Source organism: Lytechinus variegatus, chromosome 3 (assembly GCF_018143015.1).
Source record: "Lytechinus variegatus isolate NC3 chromosome 3, Lvar_3.0, whole genome shotgun sequence".
NCBI lineage: Eukaryota > Metazoa > Echinodermata > Echinoidea > Temnopleuroida > Toxopneustidae > Lytechinus > Lytechinus variegatus.
The window spans coordinates 35,125,657-35,149,589 of NC_054742.1; the positions used below are offsets into that span (position 1 = coordinate 35,125,657).

General features: G+C 35.9%; 1 long non-coding RNA gene across 1 annotated transcript; it reads left to right on the forward strand.

Annotated features, from left to right (window-relative positions):
• Window positions 1-931: 931 nt before the first annotated feature.
• On the forward strand, window positions 932-5,345 carry LOC121410872. The gene is made up of 3 exons (XR_005969393.1): window positions 932-2,061; window positions 3,814-3,900; window positions 4,261-5,345. It is a non-coding gene; the product is annotated as an uncharacterized LOC121410872 (long non-coding RNA).
• Window positions 5,346-23,933: the final 18,588 nt, after the last annotated feature.

The following is a 23,933-nucleotide window of genomic DNA, read 5'->3' on the forward strand; positions in this document are numbered from 1 at the left end:
TCCTTTATGAAATTTTCCTTAAAAAAGCCCTGAGCCAGGGTTTTTTTTTGTGTGTATTCCTTAGTTCTCAACTCTTAACTCATGTCTAGCCCAGCCTATCTAGCTGGCATGAATTTGAATGATTGGGAGCTAAATTGGTAATATCATTGCCTGTATGATTGAAGCATCTTCTTATCTAGGAATACCTTGTTTTGTTGTTCATTAGAATCTATTTCAATGATAGGTTTCTTTTTGAATAATATTTGTGTGTTCATGTTTTGTATTTCAGGTTCTCGCATCAATAAATAATAAATTGCAAACCAGCATTTCACTGATGTGTATTTATTTGTCCCCCAGTAGATGACAAGAATTTAAATCTGTTATAGTTTCACCTATTCCTACTTTAATTAGCTATATGTCTCTGCCTCTTTTTAATATATAATACCCTGTCAATACTGCAATAATTGTTATGGTTATACTTGCATGTATGCATGCATGTACCAATATTGGCCGTTCATACAGAGAATACTGCAATATTACTGTGGTATGACCAAAATTTGATGTGAATGGGGTTCACTCCAAAGTTGGAAAGCCAAAGCTTGTCATCTACTAAAAGTGCCCAGCATCCATCGTCTACATCACAATGAAATGTTGCATTGGTGTTTTTGAACTGGGTATGAGTTCTTTCTTGCAAAATTACAAGAATATTGTGGTATTTTGTGTATGCTCCTGTATTACAACGGAGGAAGATATGGGTTTGTTCTTTCACTGACCTCCATTCTTAAACAACATAAAACATATTCCCTAAAATAGTAGCCGTTTTAAAGCTTACATATGAATGGGGTTTTAGTTATAATAAATGTTAGAAGTTATTTTTTGAAAGAAAGAAATGAGATGGACAAGTTAATGGGGAGAAAATGAGAGAGAGAGAGGAGGGAGAGAGCAGGGAGGGAGTGGGGAGAAGAGAGGGAGGAAGAAGGTGGGGGTGAGAGAGGAGTGAAAACACAGAGATGAGAAAGAGACCGAAAGGGGAGAAGGGATGGATGATGGTACGAAATATAAAAGTTCAGGTTCAAGTTGATTTTAATAAAAAGAGGAAAGCAAACCTGCACAACACTGAACATTTTTAGTAAAATAGATGCAAAATAAGATGAGTTCAAGGAGATTTTTAAAAAAAATTGGTTATATACACAACATGGATGGTATCCAATGAGAGGTAATGTTATAAATTTACACACTTTTTTTTTTCTTTTGTAGAACTGAATTGTTGATAAAAAGTTATTGACTGAATCCTTAATTTTCATTAACGACCATTACACAAGTTATGGGATGAGTCAAATCATTTATATGAGAGCTGAAGATCACAATATTTCATATTAAATAGAGAAGGAAATTGTAATTGTGTGACATTGGTTCAGTCAATCGCATATTTTACATGTGCATAAACTGTTATATGAAACAGCAACAATTCAAACCATGTGAAACGTTTGAATGTTTTTAAAATTTTGTGAAATGGGCTAGAGTTGGAAAAGAAAATTATGATGGTTGAGATACTGAAGTGAGAATGATAGATGAAACTTAAAACAATATGCTAGTGAGACTGGGAGCATCAATCAAAATACATGGCAGTGATGTCATCCTTTGAAAGAAAATTGATTTTTTTCAGCACTATATTCCTGAATCTTCTCATATGTCCTACTATTTAGGGGGTAGAACTTTGTTATAAAGATTATCACATCTAGGCATTATGTCATACCCCCATTTGGAGAAAGACAGCAGTTCTATACCCCATTTTGCGTTTATAAATTTCAAAAATCATTTCCAAGCCCAGGGGGCCGTTTCATAAAGCTGTTCGTAAGTTAAGAGCGAACAACTGGTGATGTACCATAATTTGCCAATGGTGTTTACCATTTACCGCAAGACAGGATCACCAGTCGCTCTTAACTTACGAACAGCTTTATGAAACACCCGCCCGATCAACCCCGCTTGGCCAGGTAAACCCCGCTGTCTCAATTTCTTCCCCACAGGCCAGATTAGAGCGCTGAGCCAAGGACGAAATGATAAACACAGCTGTGCTATTACGTAAGACTTCTCTGTGTGAGATTATGACCTCCCCCCCCCACCATCTCATACTTTGCTTCTTTGAAAAGTCAAGGGAAAGAGTCATGCAATAATATTTGAAGTGTTTGAATTTGACCCACAAATAACCTTGATTTTAGGAGGACCTTGGAAAACATTGATGTCACGTTATGTGTTCTGCAGTATGTATGTATTTACATGTATGTATAATTAAGGGGCCAAGTTGCAGAGGTATAATTCTTGAGGCAGATAGGAAATATTTCTCAAACAGGAAACCAACCTCCCAGTGTGCAGCAATATCTCTCCAAAAAGAAAATAATATACAGTATATAACTAAGCTCTTGGCCAAGAAAAATACACACCACTCAATAAACATATATGGTATCTTGGTTTGACAAATGATTTGCCTAACAAAAGAAGAGATGATGAGAAATAAAGGTCAAGGTGCCCCCTCCCCCTCTCTGCAAATAGAATTTTGATGACCTTTGAAAAAAAATAAGCTTGTTAGAAATTTTAGATTGGATTCAGGAGTATATCTCCAAAGCTATGATAGTAATAATTGGTACTTAGTATCATATTTTATACAGTGGGTTGCCCAAATTGTATAGTGCAATGATATAATTATTTCTCCAAACTGATCAATGCTCTCCCTCGACTTTATACTATCATTCAAATTTTGTGAAACATGGATGCAAAGTAGAAATTATAGATAAATTTTGAGTCCAGCATGTCCTAGCCAAAACCCACAGAAAAGTGATATTTATCTATATCATTCATTATGATGACTGCAATTTTAGTAAATAAATAATGTGTTTTGAAAAGGATAATCAAAGCTTTACGAATGTGGCCAGGCATGGCAAAATCCACAAAAAGTCACCAGAAATGAATTTTCAGTTGAATATCCATACTGAACGAGGAGAATCTCAGTTTTAACTCACTGCTATTGGATGTTCCTAACCCTAATTACAAAGAGAAGATCATTGACTACCATAGAAAATTGCTTTTGAGAAAAAAGGGATTAAATTTGACAAGTCTGTTGAACCAATTTACCATCACAATATTGTATAAGCCTACAAAAAAGGATAAGAATTAATTCAGGTTATCTTGGAAGGGTCTATCAATTACATTATAGGCACATCCTGTTCTTAACTACAGAGAAGTGTCAGTTATTGTTCAAAGTAAAGGGAATACTTTGGTTTTCAGGAAGAAGAACAAACTGGAAGATGATAAAAAGACTGTCAAACCAGCCATTTGGGTTTATGTACATTTTTTTATAGTCCATAAACAAAGTACTTTTTCTAGAAATTCTAAAAACTGTAATTTGACAAATTTGACAAAATTACCTATTATATCTTCCTGAAAATATCACACTGTTATATTTCTGTAGGTTTTTGCCTTGCCTTGTTACAATTACATGTTAACAGTGGCATACCTGGCAAACCTTGAATCCTTGTCATGAGGGCAACAAATTTTCTCACAACAACAAAAAAAGTCTAACTGCATAGAGGGATTTGGGTTAAAAAAAGTCATCAAAATCATATATGTGTGTTTGTAGGTGTGGGGGGAGGGGGGCATTCTGTCCCCTGCCCCCATCAGGCATGCTAGTGCATATATATGTATATAAATTTACAGATTATGATTTTGAGTGAACCTCAGAAAATCTACATTTCACTTTTTCTTGTCTTGGATGCACTGTATAAAACAATCTTTTTTTAAATGATATATGTTATTGTCGGTATATTTTACTTTCCACAGTAGAATGATGGGATTGGTATCATTTCATCAGTGGAGGACAGAGGAAATCTGCTATGAAGTATCACATTGAAAGAGTACACCAAAAGGGTAATTTTTTCCTTAAATTCAGTTCTCCACATACATGTATATTTAACAAAACTCTGTTTTTGTTGATAACAGAGGCGTGAATATAATGCAGTACAACCACGCTTGAAATCAAACAGAAGAGACTGTGAAAACTAGTTACAAACCTATCACAAAATAGGATATCATACAAAATATATGTAGATTGAATAGTATTTTTATACAGAAGTAAAGTAGAATGTATATTCATTCTGATTAGAGCACAATGCTGCTCTGGTGACTAAATGTATCTGAAAAAAATAAAATGTTCACTGTTCTTCACTTTAATGTTCTCCCCTTTCTCTTCTAATTTGAACTGTTTTTTTTTTATCTTGAACTCTGCAGGGTCCCTGTTGCTCCATCCATGGGATGATTACCGTGTTGGATTGTATGCATTGTAATGCTGAAGGGAACCTAATAAAAACTGACTGTATAGTAGCTATGCTCATCAGTTTAATATAACAGTTACAGTTACAGTACTTCTCAGCCAATCACAATCAAGGAAAGTTGTCAGATCTGCATACATGTCAGCTAGGCAACAAATGTTGATGAAGTTCTCATAAGGCAGGCCAACCTGCTTGTCAGCTGTGCTAGCTAAGCTGATGTGTTAGCAGGGAGCCAATTGATTTATCTGTGCTTGTTTTTGACTTGCAAGATCATAGATTGAGCAGTCATCCCCCCTCTACTTGACAGCTGATTCATCTGTGATCTTTCAAGTAGTGGGTGAGAGGAGGAAAAAGGACAGAAAGGAGAGCATAATAACAAGAGTTTTAGTTAAGCTATACTACTATTACTCAATGGAGCAAAATTTATGACATCTTGCATCAAGCAATATCCCTCCCTAGTGAGTTTATTTCTTCTGTTGTTGTTGTTATTTCTGTATATTTTACTGGATGGCTAAAGAGTTTTTTGGCCCCCTTTTTTTGTCTCACCTGCATAGCAGAGTGAGACTATAGGCACCGCTTTTCCGACAGCGGTAGCGTCAACATCAAATCTTAACCTAAGGTTAAGTTTTTGAAATGTAAAAATGTTTATATTCCGAAAGCCTGAACATGCATACAGCACTAAAGAAAGAATAAAGTAAACGAGCGCATAACGCAAACTGAATTATTTTTCGCGGTTTGGACCTTATAAGGAAGTACGGGACGTTCGACATTCTAAAGAACTGCTTACCCAATATTGGGTAAAATGGGAATATGATTGTATGCTTGCTGGGTAAAGTGATACTAGTACCAGATGAATTTTACGCAATATTGCGTTGAAATATACCCTTTTAACTTGCATTTTACCCAACATGAGGGGGAATTGCGCAGCAAACATGCTTGTTCCCTTTTTACCCAATGTTGAGTAAATTTTTACTCAATTTTTTGTCTCACCTGCAAAGCAGATTGAGATTATAGGCGCCGCTTTTCCGACGGCGGCGGCGTAAACATCAAATCTTAACCTGAGGTTAAGTTTTTGAAATGACATCATAACTTAAAAAGTATATGGACCTAGTTCATGAAACTTGGCCATAAGGTTAATCAAGTATTACTAAACATCCTATTAGATTTTCATGTCACATGACCAAGGTCATTTAGGGTCAATGAACTTAGACCATGTTGGGGGAATCAACATCAAAATCTTAACCTGAGGTTAAGTTTTTGAAATGTCATCATAACTTAGGAAATATATTATTATTATTATTTATTTGACCAATATAAAAAAGTACATACACATTACATTAGAAAATTTACAGTACATTAACATGCAAAGAATGCGGGAACGGCATGTGGGTCAGGGGCACAAAAGCGAAATTCATCACTGTTGCCCGAAGGCATGAGCCCCCACACATGCCGCTCCCAAGACATAAATAAAAATATATAAATACTATTACACAAAATATTGCACGTTTAAAAAGGGAATACTGAAAAGGGTGCCAAAATAATTAATTAGATAGTATTGAGATGCATAAAAAAAATACCACTGCAAAATTGGAAAAATATAACATAGTAAAAAATAACACCTCGGTGCTGAACAGTAAAGAAAGGGGTATTTTTAAATAAACTTGCAATTGGAAATTCAAATATATATGATTATCAGATCTGGTGTAACTGGAGATCTGAAAAAATAAGGGGGGTAAAAGTCCAAAGTAAAATGTAATTAATATCGAAAACTTTTTCAGGATATAATCACTTGATTTATCATAACGATACATGTACAGTGAAAAAACATGATAACATGATAAAACTCATCAAGATAGGAAATTGGGATAAGAAAGAATTGGATTAACGAATCGAGGAGATAAAGAGAAAGGATAAGAATATCACTGTACTAGCCTTAAAATAATTAAGATAATTTACAAGATAAAATACAAGATAAAATCTAGAGAAAAGCATGCATTAAGTGCATAATGTATAATTGCATAATTTTGATAGGAGAGAAAGATATAATTTATACAAAGTAAAAAGGAGAAAAGAGAGAGAGAGAGGCAGAGATAATGAGAAGAAAATGTCTCCAAGGCAGAACCAGAATCATTGTATTAAGCAGGAAAAGTAGAAAAGCATAAAGGTCTTAATCAGGAAATAGAATTGCTTGCTTTACAGAACTGAGGAAAGTAGAAGGAGAAAGAACAGCAACATCCTTGATGTCGTTGGGTAGTGTGTCCCACAGTCGAGGTAGTCTTCTGGAGGGGGTGCAGAAGAGGGATTGTGTCCTAGAAGAAAGATGTCGAAAGGAAAGAACTTCCATATGACGGGGGTTAATGAGTATGTTTTCAAGAAGAGATTCACAGTCACATAAACCCGACAGGCACTTGTATGCAAATGAGCATAACAAGTAGTCCCTACGAGATGTGAGTGATGACCAGTTAAGTGCCAGAAGTCTTTCATCATACGGCATTTCGCCTCGCCTCTGCTTGAGAGCTGAGCGGGTTGCTGCTCGCTGAATCTTTTCAATTTTCCTATATAGACCTAGGTCATTAAACTTGGACATAAGGTTAATCAAGTATCGCCAAACATCCTGCATGAGTTTCATGTCACATGACCAAGGTCAAAGGTCATTTGGGGTCAATGAACTTTGGCCAATTTGGGGGTATCTATTGAATTACCATCCTATCTCTGTAAGTGTATTGGTCTAGTTCATAAAACGTGGAAATAAGAGTAACCAAGTATCACTGAACATCTTGTGCGAGTTATAGTAGTTTTCGAAGTCAGCACTGCTGCTATGTTGAATCGCGTGATGCAGTTGAGACGGCCAGTCGAGGCATTCCACTTGTTTAGAGAAAGTAGACCTTTCCCTTTCTCATTCTAAGTTTCCCTTTTATAGGAGACTGAGGATCGATCACTGCCCTCTGCTCCATGTGTGTGCTCCTAGGACCAAATTTTGAAGATCGTATAATCTCTAATATTGATGTATCTTCTAATTCTAATAATCTTAACTTTTCAAAATCATTTTCATACTTGCATCAATCTTGATTTCTGTCAATGCTATGAAATATGCAATATTATGCAGTGTACTAAGATAATGGTGTGAGTTGATAAACCTTATGAAAAAATGTCCCTTTTCATCTTAATTGTCTGTAAAGGTCAAGCAGTGATATGCACAACTCAGTGACATGCAAATTAGACAGACGATTATGTCCCTCACTATGTCATTTGTTTTTCATTGTTTGAATTATGCAATTTTTCTGTTTTTACAGATTTTACGGTAAGGACTACCTTGATCAAACAATGTTAATTACACATGTTTCAGGGAGGAATTAATCATTGTTTCACTTGACAATGATGAGAAAATTTGAATATTTTATAGTTCATATAATAAAATACAAAAGAAATAGTGAGTGGATGATGTCATCAGTCTCCTCAATTGCATACTGACCAGGATGTGTATATATAACTATTTTGTGAAATTCAGCAAAAATTAGAAATGTCATAACTTATTTTCTATCCGATTTTGATGAAATTTTCAGTGTTATGCTTGTTGGATTTTTATTTTTTGTTCAATTCAACTTTTTGTTAGGATGGACTTGTCCTTTAGATGAAAAAAAGTACAACAGGTATGGCTGGGTCTAATCTCAGTGTTGAACCTGGTTTTACCTTGGTAAAAAAAGAATTATTCCTTGCTTTATCAGGAACAAGAATATTTTAACCCAAAACCTCAGAAGGGGAACTTTTCCAAGATATTAAATTTATGATTATGAATCTTCTGAAAGATGCCATGTGAGGGAAGTTGTCACATGCATTTTAGCACATTAAATCAAATATCAATAATCCACTAAACTAATTCTAATAGTTATACAGAAGAGATCACTTTATTGTGTGATCAACATAATTATACATTTATTATTTTTTTTAGAAGTTTTTTTATCAATGAATCAATTATGTGATTTCTGGTTTATATCTATATTTCTGTTGGGATTTTTATTGTATCATGTATGGAAGAATATTTGTTCACTTATTAACTTAAGCATTCCCTAATGTTAGGTAATGCTATTTTTTAATAATATGATTTTATTTCCTTGTATAGTATTGATGTTCATTGTAATTGTGAGTTTTTTTAATCTGCCAATGATAAAAAAGCCTTAATTTTGCTATTTTAATAAATAAATGAAGACCTTTTACCTTTTTTTTTTAATTGTCAAATTTTTTGGCGGACGGTTTTGCCCCCCTGTGGAAAATCCTATGTATGCCACTGTTTTGATTGTACATTATGGTAATGAAATACTTTTCAAATTCCCAAGTTAAGTTAGTTTTGGTGATGTATTATTTCAGTGACATAAGACGAAAGTTATGACCATTATTTGAAATAGCACCCTTGAATATTTTAAAGACATTTACGAGTGTAACAGCTAATTGTTGTAAAGGTTGCATATATGCAGTGTTATTTGATCAGGGAGAGTTGAGGTGATGACCCATGGTGATCAAAGCTTTTAATCTTGGAGTATTTTTTGACTCGCAATTGAATATGGAAGCACATATTACCAATGTGTGCAAATCTTCATTTCATATGATATACAACCTCAGACGTATACGAAAATACTTTGACAATGAAATCATGAAAACAATTGTCCATGCATGCATTATTAGTAAGGTAGATTATTGTAACAGTTTGTTGTATGGGCTCCCCTCATCTCAAATTGGGCATCTTCAGCGAGTACAGAATGCATGTGCACGGCTGATTTGTAGTCATTCTAGATTCTCAAGGATCACCCCTGTTTTAAAAGATCTGCACTGGCTTCCAGTTCGCCAACGAATATCTTTCAAGATTTTGCTAATTGTATACAAGGCACTAAGTGGCCAAGCCCCCAGTTATATTTCTGAGCTTTTACAAAGAAAAGTTCACAGACACTCTCACAACCTGTGTAGTTCTAATGATAATTTGCTCCTTCACATCCCTGCTCGTAATACAAAGATAACTTTGGGAGATCGTGCTTTTGCCTGTGCAGCCCCAAAGTTATGGAATGGTTTGCCGTATGTTGTGAGATCCTGTCCGTCAATAGAAACGTTCAAACTTAAATTGAAAACCTATCTGTTCAAATAACTCCCATACTTTCTTTACCCCCTTTTCTAATTTTGTTTTCAAGCATTTCACCAGCTCTAAATTGCAGCGCTGTAGAATGTATGCACATAGTTTCTGCACTATATAAATTACTATATTATATCTAATATTATATTATTATGAAAGAACTGTTGTAGTGAAAAAAATAAATTGAAATAAAGGTATCAAGTGTGAATCTCAATCATTTTGTATTGAATTCCTTTTTGTCATTGTATATAGTGATAAATGGATGTCAGAGCTAGGGGAAAAGGGAGAGTGTGAAAGAGAGAATAAGGGAGAGAGCCACAGAGTGTGTATGTGTGTGAGAGAGAGAGAGCAATGGGGGGGGGGGAGGATGGGAGGGAGAGAGAAATACACCAGGGTTGTTAAGGGGAAAAAGAATTCTCCAAAGAAAGAACATAAAAAAACTATTGCAAGGACTATTTTGCCTCTTCAAAATTATGTATGCCTTCAGCAAGGCTCCACACTAACTTTTTTTCTTGGTGGCCCAAACAATCTACCAAAATCATCAATTTCATATTTTTGGTGGCCCTAAAACAATAGAAAACATTACAATTTATCAAAACTTTGGTAGCCCAACCGGGCCACCAAGTGTTGGCTTTTACAAAATTTTGGTGGCCCGACTCTCATTTTTGGTTGCCCCGGACCACCGGGCCACTGCTAATGTCGAGCCCTGCCTTCAGACAACTTTGTACAATAAGTCAACCTTCCTTCAGTCGAATAAGAGAGGTATGACTTGATCAGAGTCACCTGGGCCCTGTTGTACAAACAGTTATGATTGATCCGATCAATTGCATTGCAACTATGGACGGCCAGCAACGTCAACATCTATTATGAATGTTCAAAATATTTTCTAGCTGTGATGTATATTGATGCATTCATTGTTTTCTTGAAAATTCACTGCGCTTCTCTTTGCATAAAAAGGACGTTGTGCAAATTTTTCGTAGAAAAAATTATGACACTGATGGATTTCCATAGAGTTATGATTGATCGGATCAATCGTAACTCTTTGTACAACAGGGCCCTAGACATGTATTGCATGAGGTTGACATTCTGGGAAGGGGGGGGGGAAGAGAGCAAGAGAAAAGGGGAGGATGTCTTTTTTCTGACTTTAAGGAGATTGATGATGATGATATTAAAACTTATACGTAGGTTACCTGTTATTCAATATATACTGTATATTTTTACCTTGAAATATGAATCCATTTCATTTTTATCAATTTTCTGTTGTACACCATGGCCGTCCCCTCCCACCAGAAAGCTTGAAAACATATTTTTTTACTGTTTTTTTTTTAATTCGCCAAAAATGTACAAAAATGCTTCAATTTCACGTGGGGAAAATTCGAAATTGCCCTAATGACGGGATTGGCTGCTTTGCTCCCTGACTGTATTTTGAGTTTCATTCTTCAAACATTATATGCCTCCTGCCCATGCCCCCCTCCCGCATCAGAAAAAAATTATGCATAAGGCCATAGTCTACACCTGGGGGGCGTTTCATCAACATTATTGTCCGACAAGTCAGATCTGACAACTTTTCTGTATTTTGATTGGATGAGAAGCACCAATACTATGGTAACTGTCGGATAAAATGTCTGTCAAGTCCTTTCATGAAACACTCCCCAGTTGGCTTATATTTTTCCATTTTAAATTTATTTTATTTATTACTAAGAAATGAATTAAACTTAATTGGGTTCCAAAGGATGTGGCATTGTTTGAAATCCAATGAAATTATAAATAATATGAAAACATTACAATGATTATAAAAAAATGGCCATAAAAGATAGGGCCTACCCCAGGCTAGATATGCTAGCTAATTTGGGGAAAGGAAAAAGGCCCCCGGGAGAAAATATGGGACTATACTATCCATTCTAGCAGAAACGTTGACATGATGTAGGAATGATAAATGAATTGAGAGATCAGTGGTAGGACCCCATCCTTCCTAGACGCTGGCTGGCCAGCATTGTGCACTGTGCATTAATAGAGATTGGCGCCATCTCAGCGCCTGTCTCGGCCAATATATAACGACCGTCTTCTTCTCTTGCGAGACCAAGGGGTGCTCAATTGTACCCTTCCGTGCCCCGCCCGACGCTTTTCAATTTTCGAATCAGTGGAGTATTGCGCCGTGTCGCTAGCTCGGACCGCGTACGTCCAGGTGTACCCAGCCAAGATCTACTAACTAACTGTTCTTTTGTTGATAAACAAGTTAGAATTCTAACGTGAGTGAGAACAGAGATAGACAGTTTCGACTACTAGTACCTACAGTAACTCAGACACCACCGCAAGGTAAAGGTAAGCATGCAATTTAGTTTAAATAATTCTGAACTTGTCTGTATGTGACTATGTCGTGAAACTGTATGCGGAACGAGTTCTGAATTATGTCACGAATATGTGATGAAGAAGACGAAGAGGATGTTGATAAAATATGATGATGTTTGGCTTGCTCCGGTGGTGGCAGTGGCAAGACTTCCATAGGCATATGTCCCCTCCACAAATATTGAAAAAAAAATATATGGAGGCTTATCAAGAATTATCTAGGCCCTAACATCTAAGACATTTAGGAAGGAAAAGTTGGATACATATTATTACCAGACAGCTGGCAGACATCTGTTTTGAGGAGTTTTTCAATCTCTCCTCGTACACAGATGGCTTGCTAGATCGAGTACCTCGAGCGAAGTTCGTGCAGGCTACACTACACTTCACTACCGCTACACAATGCTTCACCTACCCGAACTTCGAGACCGTGAACTCTATCTGGTATTCCAAGTGACAAAGGTGAGATCTAATATTCTTACTTTACACCAAGTTTCATTTCTTTTCCATGCTTCTCTGATAAAATCTATCAGTCTGAAAATTGGTGATTTAGAGCCAACATGAAGTTCCTCACACGTATAAATAATCCGCTGCCGATTTAAAAACATTGCATGCGCGCACAAGGGGCCGAGCTCGGACCGAACACGTACCTCCCGCATATCGCATGCAATACGGCAGCAAATAATATGTGTGAGGAACTTTCTGTTGGCTCCAAATCACCAATTTTGAGACTGATAGAATAGAAGCATGGCAAAGAAGTGAAACTCGGTGTAAAGTAAGCATATTAGTTTTGTTTTTAAGATCATGATGTTGCATGAATTTATATTTTCCCCCATAAAATCCCACCTTTGTCACTCGGAATATCAGATAGAGTTCACGGTCTCGAAGTTCGGGTAGGTGGAGCATTGTGTAGCGGAAGTGGAGTGGAGCCTGCACGAACTTCGCTTGAGGTAGCTTTCGTGCAGCCGCCATTAGGGGGTAAACAATGCAACATGCCCCCGATGGGGCTCATCAATTTTTCTCTTTATTTCATAGAAATATATAAAAAGAACTGTACCAAAATAAAGATAATTATTCCGTTTTGACTGAAATGCATCAAAATGGGGAAAATGAACTTAAAAAGGAAAAAACAGTGACTTCGGCTGTCACGCAACTTCACTTCTCTCTTTTATCCGAACTTAATAAACATGTGGCTATTGAGTCCCTGTACAGTTCGAGCTAGAACTTCAGTCTCTATTTGGTGAGTGGAGCCAACAGAGTTCAGCGGAACAATAACGGACCGAAGCTTTTGGTCTAGATACATACCAAAAAATGGCATTATCGCCTTTATTCAAAATCTCGAGTGTGTGTATTGCCATTGGCTGCCATCTGTTTATTTGGTCAGAAAAATAAATACGCACTACTCTTGAAGAGTAGACTAGTCGTAATATCGGTTGATAACCGTTATGAAACCCATGGCTTTCAACAATTCCTGGTAGCTCAGTGAGTAAGGCTACAGGCTGGAGATGCTTCGTTCTGTAGGGAGAGGTTCGAATCGAAGTACCAACTGGAAGTAAGAAGAAAAAAAAATGAAGGAAAATTAGTGGAGGGGACATTAGGACGTCTTTCCAGATTTGATGCATACGATAACCCTCTGGGTTATCGTATGCTTCGGGCACTCTTGACTGCAGAAGTGGAAGGCAGGGGCCGTGAAAGTGGGGGGGGGGGGGCTAGCTGGGGGGGCTTCAGCCTCCCTCTTTTTTCCAAAACTGTACAAAAACGTAAAAATTACCATATATTAGTGATTTTTGCATGATCAGCCCCCCACTTAAATTGGCTCAGCCCCCCCCCCCACTTTGAAATCCGTTCCGGATTTGGCATGTAGGTAGACGACACCAAAATACAGGCTAAGTTCGAATTTGGAGTCCACAGGTCACGGCTCATGAAATATGCGAGCTGGTTTCCGTGCAATAACTTGAAAAATATTTAATATAAAAAAAATTTGGTGTGTAGGTAGATGACACCAAAATACAGGCTAATTTCAAATTCGGAGTCCTGACGTCAAAGGTCACAGCTCGTATGCGAGTTGGTTCAAAGATCTAAATTTGTTCATTATATGCATATTGGTTTCTGCACGATATTAAGTTCAATCATATTGAATGAATTTCTTATCGCGTTAAACGGGGGCATTTGTGTCATTTGCACACGTCAAATTTTTAGTTTTCAATATCTTTCCATAGAACGATCACTTCCCCAAATTTTGCCTGAGTGTGCAACATATAAAGGGTGTTTCAGAAACAATAATAACTCAAATTTGACTGCCAATGTTGGGCTGTATACATGTACAGTATGTTAATTTTATTATTTTGCAAGATGCTAAGGTTTCATGCTTCATTACATTTAAAATAATGTAAAGTGCACGTTGCAAGGAATATACTTCCATGTTCATGTAAAAAAGGTCAGAAAAAACATCTCCAGCTGGCTATCCAGCTAACTTTTCCAGATCATTTTATGAAATGATTATCAAATTCTGAATTTATTTCTGCAAAATGCTAGACCTAAGTTAAGTATTTGAGGAATAGCAAGTGAAATTTGTCGATGGTTACATCATCATCATGGCTTTTGTGGTTTAAGGCAGTTGTGCTACATGTATGATGAAGATTTATGTTGGTATAAAGTTGATAATTGATGAATGGGAATGGAGCGGGTGCAGTGTAAGCTACATCAAATCTAGGTCTTGGATCCGAGGCCTATGGTAAGCTTTATCAACCTTGTGATATCTTCACAAAAATGGTAAACAATACTGTACAGTGATTTGTCCCAAATGCAATAAAAGATATGTGATAGAGCGTGTCCACCATAAGAAGTAATGTGAAAAAAAGAAAGGAATGGATACAACAATGGTAGACATACCTTTTGTGAAATGAAGCTTGCAATTCTCTGTTGTGATAGTTCGTATTGTATTCAAATAGAGATTTATGCATTTACACTAAAGTGGATAGCGTGGGTATAATCTATGAAGGATACATCTATGCACTCTGTGGTCATAGAGGGCCTTCTTGTAGTTAGTATACAGAAAGCCTTCAGCAGGTTGGATTTTATTTTTTAAATATTGGGGGGGGGGTGTGATTTAAATTTCTAATGAATTATATAACAAGTTTTCATGAAATTTAAGTGACATATTTTTTATACACCTGTTGATCTATAGGTTTTTTTCCAAGACCCAAATGTTGAAAAAAGTGCCAATCAGATCTAAATGTATGCCGACATGTAGTTTGTAGAGTCAGTCATATTGGAATGCTTTTCATGTCTATCACAGGTACAGTTCATGTAAGCCAAATTTTATGTATAATTGTTTTTTTTTTGGTTTTAATAGGATTACTATATATGACATTTGACACTCTAGCAGAGTTAAAACCTTTAATCTTGTGATTACTTTGATAAGTGGTATGACTAGCATGCGGAAACAAACCACAAATTTGTGCAATCCCTCTTGTGGAAGATTAGGATCCATCAATTGGGTAATTAAAGGAAGTGATGGTTCCTACACCAAGGTATCCTTATTCCTGGTGGGTATTTCATAAAGCTGTTCTTAAGTTAAGAGCGACTTTAAGAAAGACTGATGAACCTTTCTTAAGCGTGTAACCATCGCCAATGAATATACCATTTATCACAATGAAGGATCACCAGTCGTTCTTAAAGTCGCTCTTAACTTACGAACAGCTTTATGAAACAGCCCCCTGGTGTGTTTGTTATGATATAGAGCCTTGCTTAATCTGTGCTGAGTGTGTTGGCACAAATTATATTTTTATGTGACACATTATAACCCCAACTTACACATGAAGGACATATGCCTGTAGGCCTACATGTACATGTGGATTAAGAGATGTTCAAAACTTACAATACAGAGCAACAGATCAAGATTTGCAGCATCTTGATTACACTGGCCTAGATTCATTCTATCAGCAATATGGCATTACAATTAAGAAACTTCCAATTCCATATTTCTATTATCCTCATTATAGTCAGTGGCACTCCTGTAGAAGTCGTAAGGAACATTATTCAGAGCTCTCGACAAAAATCATATTTGCAAATTCCAGCAATTTTTGTCTCACTTGCGAAGCAAAGTGAGACTATAGGCGCCGCTTTTCCGACGGCGACGGCGGCGTCAACATCAAATCTTAACCTGAGGTTAAGTTTTTGAAATGACATCATAACTTAGAAAGTATATGGACCTAGTTCATGAAACTTGGCCATAAGGTTAATCAAGTATTACTGAACATCCTATTAGAGTTTCATGTCACATGACCAAGGTCAAAGGTCATTTAGGGTCAATGAACTTAGACCATGTTGGAGGAATCAACATCGAAATCTTAACCTGTGGTTAAGTTTTTGAAATGTCATCATAACTTAGAAAATATATGGACCTAGTTCATGAAACTTGGACATAAGGTTAATCAAGTATCACTGAACATCCTGCATGAGTTTCACGTCACATGACCAAGGTCAAAGGTCATTTAGGGTCAATGAACTTTGGCCGAATTGGGGATATCTGTTGAATTCCCATCATAACTTTGAAAGTTTATGGATCTGATTCATGAAACTTGGACATAATAGTAATCAAGCATCACTGAAAATTTTGTGCAAGTTTCAGGTCTCATGATTAAGGTCAAAGGTCATTTAGGGTCAATGAACTTTGGCCGAATCAGGGGTATCTGTTGAATTACCATCATAACTTTGATAGTTTATTGGTCTAGTTCATTAAACTTGGACATTAGAGTAATCAAGTATCACTGAACATCCTGTGCACGTTTCAGGTCACATGACCAAGGTCAAAGGTCAATGAACTTTGGCCGAATTGGGTGTATCTGTTGAATTACCATCATAACTTTGAAAGTTTATGGATCTGATTCATGAAACTTGTACATAAGAGTAATCAAGTATCACTGAATATCCTGTTTGAGTTTCAGGTCACATGATCAAGGTCAAAGGTCATGTAAGGTCAATGAACTTTGGCCATGTTGGGGTTTTTTGGTGAATAACCATCATATCTCTGTAAGTTTATTGGTCTAGTTCATAAAAAGTGGACATAAGAGTAACCATGTATCACTGAACATCTTGTGTGAGTTAGAGTAGTATTCAAAGTCAGCACTGCTGCTATATTGAACCGCGTGATGCAGGTGAGACGGCCAGAGGCATTCCACTTGTTTTAAAATCATAATTGAAAAACCTTTTACATGTATCTCAAAGTCAGATATGAATCACCTGAATTTTACAGACTTAATGTAGTAGATAACTAAATTCATGAATCAAGATATTTTTATGGAAAATTTACATCTCAAAAGTCAATGATATAGTATGCCTATACCACCACAATATTACCTTATAGAAATTTTGCATGCAATTACTCTAGCCTACAAAAGTGTTCTGCCTGCAGACACCGGTACAGTGAACTTATTTTTTTCATAATGTACATGGTGCTGCTCCATTTAGTCAATTTTGTTTGTTCTTAGAATGTTACATGTTGATGCACCATGCTTTGAACTATTTTGGACAGAACAGTGAACTTAATTTGGCAGGGGATTCCTATTGAAAAGTGATTGATTTCAAGGGGTGCAGAATAAATGCTTCAACTTTGTAAAAGAAAGAATTGTAGATAATTCTGTAGGATCCATTAAATTATAGACTACAGGTACTTCTCCTGCACCCAGCCATCATATACTCCTATTTGTGCAAGTGCTTTTTGTATTTTATTTGTTGTTTGAGGTTTATACTGTGTCTGTTTGCTGTACTTGGGATCCAGGGCTCTTCCCATCTCCACAAGCTGTTTCCCTTGTAATCCTTCAGAGTCAGGAATGTTAACATTGTTCTCTCCTGAGACCAACATGATTGAGGGACCTGGGATATTTGTTATCCCTCTCTCCATGTTCAATTACACTCTAGCTACCCAAGGTCAAGGGTCATTCCAAAATCAATTTCCTATTTAACTTGAGTCAAGGTTTGGAAACAGTTGTTGATTTTAAGCTTCAGTGCAGCTAACTCTATTTAATGGGCCAGTTCAATGGCAATGATTCTGAATGGGTATTACCAAGTAAGTGTCGGGTACCATTACCAGTTTATCCCTTTCCATCCATTATTTGTAAAGATGGAATTGTATTTTGATTTATATGAAGTCGAGTATTGTGTCTTCTCGAATTTGTCAAATGAAAATGTGATTGGAAAAGAGAGGAGATCAAATTGCAAATCCAAAATCTAAACAAAATTGTAACCCCATGCATTTTAATTCCAACCCTCATGAATGAAATCATTCTGCCAAGACATTTTTTTTAGCCATGATTTTGCCTTTGAAAAGTAGAAAGTGCTTCAATTATCTGCTGATTTTCGTACAAAATTACGATTGAAATTTTCTCTGCTTTGTATCATAAAAATGGACTTTAGAAAAGTTTTGAAGTTGGATGAATATAATAATAAGTTATTAACTTTGATGAATGTCCTAATGAAGTGTTCATCCTAAATTAGAATGGTTTGTGAGATTCAGAATGCTTCAATGTACAAGGACAACTTCAACTGAAAATTGCCATTCAATGTTTGTATGGGTTCTTCAAGGGGAAGATCACACTGATGAAGAGTTTATCGTAAAAATAGCAGAAAATAAAATATATTGGTGAAGGTCTGACAAAAATCCATCAAACTAATATATTAGAACTTATCTTTATTTGTGACGTCATATATGCAAGAAGCTCCCTATAGGCCTGGAGTAAAAAATCAATATGTAATTTTATAAGAAAAATTGAAAACAGTTTTTATTGTACCTTCAGTACATGTATATCAGAAAAATTATTTCTCACTTGCTCCTGATAGAAAAAAATGTATATACCTAGTCATCATGAAACATTAAAAAAAGTTAAAATTTATATATTTTTTCATATTCATAAATAACATGGGCAGCTACCCATACATGTATAGGAGGTCGCATATCAAACAATTCAAAATTCGAATGACTTTCTCAATCCTTGGCTTTTGAATTTTCCTCAAACCTACTCAAATATTTGTTTATTGTTTTCTTGTATTTTTACAACAAACATTTCTTTGAGGTGAACTTTCCCTGTAACCACCACCCATGAAAGTGCACAAATCTTTTCATGAGGATGTCCACACGATAGAGGGATGGTGGGAAAACTAGCAAAGCGATCATCCAAACTGGTTTCCTGAACCAGTTGCAAGTAAAGTAGTTTTAGAAAGTATAATGAGCACTTTTAGAAATGCACGTCGACATAGTCAACTGGTACGAGATGACGTCATTTTTTAGCGTTCCATATGCCTCAGGTCCTCACACATGTCCACTATCAGAATCAAGAACCTCGCCACATCCATTTTGCGGTTCTCCTAAATCATAGTCGAAGTGCACGTGAGTGACGTCATTTAACTGCTCAAGCTCAGCATGAAGTTCAACCTTTCCCTTTTAAAACACAGTTTTCAGTGACTTTTTCACAAAATTAATGTAAGTTGTATGATGCATTATGTTTATCATATTTGAAATTGCTTTCTGATCTCCAAAATTTATATCGATATATATCCTAACTCGCGTAAAAAGGAATCAAAGCAAGTGAAAGGGCAAGTGTGCACAAGTTGCACCTTCGCATCACCCGACCGGGTCGCCAGGCGATGGTACGCCCAGATCTTCCGGGTCGGGCAGCGTGTCATGACCCGCTGGTTATCGCGCTGTTTCAAGTGGACGTACGTACACGTACAAGTCGAGTGAAATCTAAAGTCATCCGATCTGTAGTGAACGAGGGCAGACGACGACGTTGACTCGAGCGATCAGAGGACTGCTACGACGTTCTCGTTCACTACTCCTAAAAGTCTCTAATGATAACTGTGTCCTTATTACCCAAAAGTGGTATTCAAAACTACTCCATGTAAAGCAGCCATGTAGCTACTGGAATGCTGGAAAATTTTCATCAAAGTCAGATGTAAATTAAGAAAGTTATGACATTTTAAATTTCGTTCTTATTTTTTTTCACAAAGCAGTGATATGCACAACTCAGTGACATGCAAATAAAAGACAGTCAATGATGTCCCTCACTCACTATTTTCTTTTTTTTTTATTTTTTTTTTACAGATTTGACAAATGACAATAAGGACCAACTTGACTTAACCATATAGTATAAAACAATGCTAATTCCTCATGTTCAGGGAGAAATTAATTGAAGTTTCACTTGACAAGTTGACATGAGGAGGAAATAAGAATATTTCATATTTAATATAATAAAATACAAAAGAAATAGTGAGTGGATGATATCATCAGTCTCCTCATTTGCACACTGACCAGGTTGTATGTAATAACTTTCTTATTTCACATCCGATTTTTATGAAATATTTAGTGTTCAGCGTGTTGGATTTTTCTCTTTTAAATCAACATTTTGATGGGGTGGACTTGTCCTTTAATGGATTTTCCTCAAACCTTTACAAATATTTTTTGGGTTATTTTTACAACACACTTTTTTCAGGGTGAACTTCCCCTTTGAAGGATGTGGATTTTTTTGCCGTTGGAATTAAATCATATTCAATGTATGATATTTTTATCAATTTTGGTATGATTGGCTAGGGGAGCTTGGGAGATGGGATTTTGGGAGTCAGTGTTAGTGATGATGAATCGCAGCAGGGGTATGATGGTTATTACTCCCTGTTGGCTTCCAAACTGGGATCTGGATGCATTGTTTGCATTCTTTAGCAAATGCTGTTATGCAGTGTGTAATACCATGGTAATACACATTGTGTATGCTGGAATTCTTTGCCCATTACCTCACCAATGGTGGTTAGAATGACAAATAACAAACCCTAAAAATCACAACACAAGGAAATGAAAATACTAGTTTCTTTCTTCACATGTCTGATTTTTTTTTTGAGAGAGAAGGTACATGTACATGTATGAAGTCCGTATAATGTAATTGAATCATGTGATGAATGCATGCAAAAGATAAAGTGGTTATTCATGCATGCTCATTATTACGAGGTAATGGTTGGTACCGACGGATCCAGGGGGGGGGGGGGTGCACAAACTTGCCAGTGCCCCCTGTTTTGAGAGGCACAATTCAACTTTGTAATGTAAAAATGCTGTTTAAAACAGAAGTTTGGGCCCCCTCTTTGAAAGTGAAGACCTTTTTTTTTTGCTCGTCAAATTTTTCCTCGGGGGGAAAATGTGCCCCCCTTTTGAAAAATCCTGGCTCCGCCCCTTCATGGTTGAAAGTATTTTCACTTGTATTATAGGCCACAAATTCAGTAGCTCCTTTGCACAGTGGGGGTCCATTTGAATATTATATAGAGTTTCTTGCTTACATGATTCCATATTTATGCAATGTGTGATTATTGCATTCATGAAGCAAAGGAAATCAATCTGCATTCCTATCCAGGAGGTATCCTGAATAGTCTTGATACAATGGTATAAACCTCTGGTTTTGTGAGTGAATAGAATACTTGCTTGTTTTGTTTGTGCTTTGAGGGGACAGGTGGGGCTGCTGGCTAACCAGCGTGTACAAATGAGCCTAAGATATTTCGCTATCCCTGGGGCTCTGTGAGCTGATATGAAAAGAAACAGTTATGACAAATCCATAATTTGAAGGAAAAAATGGAAAAGAAGTGCAGCACAGTACTTAACTTTGATTCAAATGGGAACCACAATGGTGTGTTTAACTTTGATCCTTGCACATTAAATTTACTCATTTCATGTTTGCTTCATGAATTGATTTGATTTCAAGGAAATTGAAAAAAAAACCTTTGTGAATTGTGATTGTACAGTATTTTCCTAAGGTTGAAAATCTCTGTCTCGTACGTGAGATGCGTGATATCTTCAACTTGCCCTAAACCAATTTGATTCAATTCAGTTCAATTAAAATTTGTTGGTGGGTGCGCTCACACAGCAAAAGTGGACAGAATTGGCTGTAATGTACATACGACAGTGATACACATTAGGGGATGAGGGGATTATGTGTTGAGGTGGAACAGTACATGCCTACATAGTATCATAATAAATTCACTGACAGGAAATGTGCAGTATAGACACAAAATTAATTTGAATCATTTCCTGAACAATAATGTACATGTATATGTGATGTTGATGACTTTTACTTAATGACATTTACTCAAATATATTTCCCTTGAAATCAACCGTTATCAGGGAGATTCTTGAATTATATTTCTTACATGAGAGTAAGAGTTATTTCTGCAAGGTATATGAAATCAATTCTTTATATCATTAGCACCTCAAAAAAAAACATGTTCCAAATGATCTTGTATTTGATGTTTAAATTTTACATCTAGGTATTTCCAACTTATTTTTCTTATACGAGATTAAGCGTTCATTAAAACGATTTTACATTTTTTAACAAAACAGTTTATAATCATTCACCTTAAAGGTCAAGTCCACCTCAGAAAAATGTTGATTTTAATCAATAGAGAAAAATCAGACAAGTATAATACTGAAAATTTCATCAAAATCAGATGTAAATGAAGAAAGTTATGACGTTTTAAAGTTTCGCTTATTTTTCACAAAATAGTTATATGCACAATTAAGTCACATGCAAATGAGAGAATCGATGATGTCCCTCACTAACTATTTTTTTTGTTTTTTATTGTTTGAATCATGCAATATTTCAATTTTTACAGATTTGACAATAAAGACCAACTTGACTAAAACATATAATGTTAAACAATGGTAATTCCACATGTTCAGGGCGAAATAAAACTTTGTTCACAGGACAATGAGGAGAAAATTAAAATATTTCATATTTCATATAATAGAATACAAAAGAAATAGTGAGTGTGTGATGTCATCAGTTCCCTCATTTACATACCGACCAGGATGTGAATATAACTATTTTGTGAAATTAAGCGAAACTTAAAATTGTCATAACTTTCTCATTGTCCATCCGATTTTGATGAAATTTTCGGTGTTGTGCTTGTTGAATTTTTCTCTTATTATTCAAATCCACTTTTGGTTTGGGTGGACTTGTCCTTTAAATGGACTTCAAATAATTTATCAATATCATGTTCTTCATAGCCGGAAGTTCAGTCCGACACCATTCTAAGCCAAAAATGCCTGTGCTGTATCTGCACTTCAGATACACTTTCAATAGGATTTTTAAAGGAGAAGAAAAGAAAATATGCATGTATTTCATTTTGATTGGACACCCCATAAAACAAACAAATAAATAAATGAAATTAAGAAATCACAAATTTGTCCTGAGTGTTTTAAACACAGTTTCATATACTTTACTCCACATCATACATGTACCTGTTGTAGTGCATGTACACATTTTTAGGAATCACCAAAAGTAGCTTTAAATAAAGGTCTCCAATGACATTTGAGTTGCCTTGTGCCTAGGTGTAATTATGTGCACTTTCTGTGTTTCTCTAACCTTTGTAACAAGATTGATAAGATTGAATTAAACAAATTGACTGAAAAGAAACAATCTCATAGAAAATTTGTAATGATTCTGAAATTGTATTTTGATGAGTAATCTGAATGTAAGGTCATTTTACATCTTGTTGTAATCCCATTCACACTGACTGACAAGGGGATAGTCAATATTTTTATTTGATGTGTAACATGATTTCACCTAAGAGTTTGTTTTAAATTATAAAGAATGTACATGTAAGTTCTTTAGAAAATTGAAAATTATTTTATTTGTGCTGTCAATATCAATGACACATCATGTTATACGGTACTGCTTTGAAATAAATTATTGTTGAAGTTGTTGACCATTGAAAAATAAGAATATATGAAATTTATGCCATGGTACAACTGGTTGCATAATGCATATGATTTCACAAACTCAAAACTTCAAAGAAGCTTTAATAACTCTCTTAATCTTGGATGGATTTTCTTCAAGTTCTTCATTTTATCAAACACCTATATCATCAGGGAGAACTCTGCGTCTCTCCTTAATGACCTTGGTTGGATCAAGTCCTGAGCTTCTAATTGGGGTTTTGTATCAAGACAATACCATCTATATTAAGTACGCTGTCATATATACATATGCTTTTCACATTGCATTTCCTTTTATAACCCCATACTATCTTTTTTTGGATTCACACTAGGCGGTTTCAAACCGCCTCGATCACAAGAATCCCCGTTAAATTACGAGAACTTTTTTAGGCTGAAAAATACCCGTTAATTATTCCTGCATTCA